This window comes from Pteropus alecto, unplaced genomic scaffold (assembly GCF_000325575.1).
Source record: "Pteropus alecto unplaced genomic scaffold, ASM32557v1 scaffold22, whole genome shotgun sequence".
Taxonomy (NCBI): Eukaryota; Metazoa; Chordata; class Mammalia; order Chiroptera; family Pteropodidae; genus Pteropus; species Pteropus alecto.
The window spans coordinates 245,626-251,395 of NW_006434839.1; the positions used below are offsets into that span (position 1 = coordinate 245,626).

Sequence of the window (5,770 nt, forward strand, 5' to 3'; positions counted from 1 at the left end):
AGAAAGGTCAGTGGAGAGGTCGAATTTTAAAGAAATCGATTTTGAAAAACCTAAGGGCTTTTCTTGAGTGGTTTCAACATACTCAGTAAAAGCACATTAAATTAAATGAAGTAAGATATGTAAAATACTTGGCACAAGGCTTAACACACAAGTGTTGGACATATGATGGTCCTAGGAGACCTAGCAGTACAGGTCTGTTCAGGAACCTTTCTAAGCTGTTGTAGAGGTAGTGGTGGAATCAGAAGAAACATGAACAGCAATAATCGATAAATATCTGTTTAAGAATAAAGTGAGCAAAAGTAAGCTTGAGAAAAACAGAAGCAGGTTGGTTGGCAGAGATGCTTCGGCAATTTTACCAGCAAACGAACAAAGTATGTGTAGGAATCCTCTTGAAGTTTGCTCAGGCATTGATCAGGAAATGTCGGTAGCTGTCTGGTCAGGAAGGAAGCTAGTGGAAGGCGTGAAACCGGAATAAGCAGTCATGCTACACACACAAGGGTGCGACTAGCTAAAAGGTTTAGTAGATGACATCTTAGAGGAGGGTTGACACTGAGTCATGAAGCTTAAGCGTCTCCTTGCTCCTAGCCGAGCAAAGGGGTGGAAACAGTCAAGAATGAGAAGTTCAGTTAGTGTATCAGAACATAAGGGGTGACGTCACTGGACACGCAGAAGATAAACAGACAGGAAACTCAGGATCGCGGCTCTGCGGTGTTGCTTCACTTAAGCAGCTAATCACATGACTGCAAGGAGGTTGAAAACGCCCTCATCTTCACATCGCTCAGTCGTTATTATGAGAAATCCTCAGAGGTGGTGAAAGCGATCTTAGGAATGTGTTAACAATGGCATCAAGAATTTCCTATATGAACTGGCGAGACCATAGTGCTCACATGAGAAGCTTGGATAAAGAGGGAAGGATCAATCATTATTTGATATTAATCGGCTATTACCAACTATATTCTTTCCCATTCCTACTGATTTCGGAGGAGAATGGGAAAAACTAAGTCTCAGGGAGTCAGGCAAAATAACTAATGTGACCGCAATCACTTTGTAGCACAAGAACATTATCACTCATGCAGGCTTCCTCTTTCCATATTCTTATATTTAATAACGGTATGTTAATATTATATTAAGGTGCTCACTCTTGTGTGATTCGTTAACATGCCCGAAATTATGCTATGTGTTTTTTTTACTTTTCTTTATTCATCTTTACATTGTGAGATTTATTAATACAGACATACTTAAATCTAGTTCATCACTTCTCACCCCTCCATTATCTGCATATATCACATTCTCCTACCCATTTCTCTACATTCAGTTATTTCCAACTCTTTGCTGGTTCAAACTACACCACAGTAAATTTCTGAGAACTCACCTTCCCTGTATCTCCAGTAGAGTATCTGAGGGGCATATATTCAGGAGTGAAACTTCAAAGACACAGAATATGAACATGATACAATTCCACTAATATTCATTAAGTTGTCTCTGCAATAAGCGCACTAATTTATACTTCCATTCAAAGACAGGAGGGTTCCTGTTTCTCCGCAAACTCACCGGCACTTTGTATTATCTGTTATTTAAATTTTTGCCATCCTGATGGTTATAAATGGGTTTCTCATTTGCTCTTGCCTTTTTTGTTGTTGTTGTTTATTTCACTGAACAGTTGTTTAGCATCTTGTAAGTGTAATGCTCAATGTGCTAAACCACCTGGCTGAGGTTGAAGGTGTAGCCTCAAAGTCACATTTGGGAACTATGTTGCTTCACAAACTGAGGTCTAACAATGGTTAAAAAGGTGTCACATGTCTTTAATATTGAACTTCAGAAAACTGAGAACGAAAACCTCATTGGTTATGTATTCCAATAAATTCCGGGCAGTTACCATGAGAGGTACTTGACTCAGGAAGGCATGGTAGAGATCATGGAACCAATGCAAGATAAATATGTGAGCCAACACACGCTATCTTCATGTAAGCCCAGCTTGGTCACTCTCCCATGTCTTTTCTTGGAGTCATAATTGATCTGATTAGTGGGTTTTTTTGGTTTTTTTTTAAATCTCTTAAGAAGTAGGACACTTTTGCCTTTGCTTCTGACAAAAGATAAATGGATCCTAAAAGGCGAATGCAAAGACATGGTTGAAATGAAGGCTAAGTATCAATGTCACAGCGGTGACATTGAAGAAGGGAAAAAGGGAGATTTTATGGTTGCTTAAAGGTTATTATTTCTGACTAAAAATGATGCTGAGAATCTCTTCAATGACTTATTAGCTATTCAAATTCCTCTTCTTGAGTAGCTTAAAAACTTTGTTTATATTTCTTCTTGTTGATTTTTTTAATTAGTGGCAGTTCCTTATATAACTAGATATTTTTTGTTATTAACCATGCAAGTATCATTTCCTGGACTATTAGTTCTACTTATGTTGTTCTTTGTTAACCAAATATTTATTTTTTAATGTAGTGAAATCTATCCATTTTTCTCTTAAAGGTGTTGTATTTTGCATCTTTTGGTCTATCTGGAGCAACTAATTGATTTTCCCCCAAGTAATGAGCCTACTTTCCTTGAAACATTTACTTTTAAATTATTTTTCAGTGATTTATGATGCCATCACCATCATTTACCAAGTTCACATAAAGATGCGGATCTGTTTCTAGACTGTTAATTCTGTACCATATGCCCATTTTTCTTATACAAATGTCAACGTAGTTTACTAATTATTGATTTGCAGTGTATCTTAATATCTAGGAGGGTTACTCGTCCTCCTCTCTACCTTAGACCAAAAATTTTTTATTTTCATTAGCTATTTTAGGGCCTTTATTTTCCCATATCTATTTTTAAACTGATATGCCAATTTGCCTCATAATTCTTGTTGTAGTTATTATTGAAAATGCATTTAATATATCTTGAAAATAAAAAAATGACATTTTCACAAAGAAAAGTCATTCGTGAACACAGTATATTTTTAACATTTATTTGAATTTTCATTCTTGTCCTTTACTAGAGTTTAATAATTTTTTAATAACGCTCTTGTGCATTTTGTTAAATTAATTGCATGTATTATGGCATGTAACGGTATCTTATTTTTTATTATATTTTCTAACTGATTATTACTGGTATGCAGGAATCTTATTACTTTTATATGTTAACATATATTGGGAAATCTGGCTGACTAATTTGCTTATTAATTCTCTTGGATCTTTAAATGTAAATGATACTATCACCAGCAAGTAATTACAATACATTCTCCTCCATATCAATTTTTATTTTCTTTCTTTTTATACTGGCTAGACTAGTAAGAACTGTGCTTATAAGTATCATTTATACAAAGCATATGTATTTTGTTTCTGACTTTAAAAGAAGTATCTCAGATTTATCCATTAAATATGTGATTTGTTGTAGACCTTTTTTTATATAGGTTTTATTAGGTTAAGAAATTCTTCTCAATTTCTAGCTCTCTAAGAATTTTCATTATATTCTCTATATGTATTGAAATGACTCTATTTTCCTTCAGTCAACCAATGTGATAGTGAATTCATAGATTTTCTGAAATCTCTATATTCCTGGGGAAACTGTCACTTGGTAAAAATCTGATGTTTTTAAAATATATATATATTGAATTTCCTTGGATAACATAAAAAGATGCTTTCATCTATAAAATTAGTGTATACTTCTCTCATAACATGCTTAGGAGAATACCCGAGGTTATGTGAACCTCATAAAATGAGTTGGGCAATTTTTCCTTCTTTTATTTTCTGAAAAAAAAACACAAAAATTTATTAACATATGGAGATTATGTGTCCCTTGAAACTTTGATAAAATCCACTTGTAAAATTATTTTCCATGGATATGATGAGAAGGTCAGAGAGGTTATCTTTTTAAAAGCAATTCAATGTCACTAATGATTATAATTCTATCCAAGTCTTTTGTTTCTTCTTAGGCCAATTAAACTTTTAATTTTCAGATATGTGTGTCTATGATATCCATAAGAACTTTTTAATAATATTCTTTTATTATTTCTAATCTCTATTGTATCTATTTTAATTTCTACTTTCTCACTTTTTAGTTCATTTGTATCTTTTTCTCATTTTTCCTTGGTGAGAATTCCAGAAATGTACCTATCTCCTTAAAATTTTCAGAGAATCAACTTAATGTTTTGGTTATACTCTGTTTTATTTCTTTTCTACACCCTTGATTTTCTTACATATCATTAGAATTTCATTTATTATTGATACTTTAGATTTACTCTATTGTTCTTTTTCTATCATCTATATTTCTATGAATTTACCCCCCAAAAAATAGGCCAAGCCCCCAAAGAAATTAACTTTTCCTCTTTAGGGACATAGGTATTCATCAAACTCAATCACTTAACTGAACTCTTCTCTGCTGAAGTCAGAGAGCATCATTATCTCGCTCCCCTGGAGGCAGGCATTCCACCAGGCCATGTGCAAATGGTTGAGGAATGTGGAGATGATGTAAGAATTTCCAGTCTATGTCCACACACAGACCCCACAGGATTCCACATCTGAAAAAACTCACAGCAACCCTCCAAGAGGAGACAGAGGCACCGCCAATATGAGGAATCCCTAAGCCTAAGCAGAGAATTCCCTGCGTTGACACAACTCATCAGATAAAGCTAGACACCAGCCAAGGAAAACATTATGCATAAAACTCCCAACTCCTGTCACTGGTAAATTTTGCTTTAGGTCAGGGCTTATACATCCTGAAATTATGGCCAAGATCCTCTAGGCGCCGTTGCCAAAATTCCGAACCATGACGACACTGCTGTTGTGTGTGGTTATCATCACGTCCGGGAGTCCTGATCACTAGGGAGGCCTGTCCAGACCGAGTGCCCACCTGACTGCTTCTTCCCTTCCAGGAAAACTGTGTGCATGAAAGGAGCGGGTACTCCATATTCAGGAAGCTCAGAGGCAGGGGAAGCTGGGATAGGGTTCCATGTTGGGAAATACGTTGATCATGGCTCTTCAATATAATGACAATTATAAGTGATGTTTATTTTGCACTTTAAAATTTTCGAAATGTTTTCATAAGTAAGAGCTCATTTAAAATCTCAAAACAGCATTTTACATGTCAATTGTATCTCAATAACGTGGTTTTTAAAAAAAAGGAGAGAATAAGAGGAAAGAAAATATCGACAGAAAGCACAGACAACTCACTTGAGGAGTTTTTCTGACTGCACGAAAGTAGGAGCTAGATGAAAAAATGGGATCAAGAAAGCTTTCCTTTAAGATGGAAGAAACACCTTTGATTTAATTCCACATATATGAGGAATCAAAAATGGTCTACCTCATAGAAGAGAATATAGTCATGGTTGCCAGGGGCTGGGTGGTAGGGGGTTGGGGAGCTTCATTTATGATCGATGAATAAATTCTAGAGATCGGCTGTATGACTTTGTGTCTACAGATAACAATACTGCATTGTGCACTTCGAAATTTATTAAAGTAGATCTCATGCTAAGAAAAAATAAGAAAGAGAGATCCAAGGAATCTCTGGGAGGCACTGGATAGGGCCATTCCCTTAATGACGGCGATTGCATCATGCGTGTTTGCATATGTCCAAATTAATCGAATCGTGCACGTTAAGTGCGTGCAGTTCTTCGATTTCAATTATACCTCAATGAAGCTGTTAACAATAAAATGTTAAAACAAAATCTGCTAATTAGACACAGGTTGTATTATGATTCTTACATTTCAGTCATGTGAACTAGGCTCAGACAAGGTAAATTACTTCATAAAGTATGGAGAGAGGAGAGAGAGAGAGA

At 35.4% G+C, this 5,770-nt stretch overlaps 1 protein-coding gene across 10 annotated transcripts in view; it reads right to left on the reverse strand.

Moving 5' to 3' along the window:
- The window catches only part of LOC102894895 (olfactory receptor 2A14), a 311,951-nt gene that overhangs the window by 244,188 nt on the left and 61,993 nt on the right, over positions 1-5,770 (reverse strand). The gene's annotated exons all lie outside the window — the stretch shown is intronic.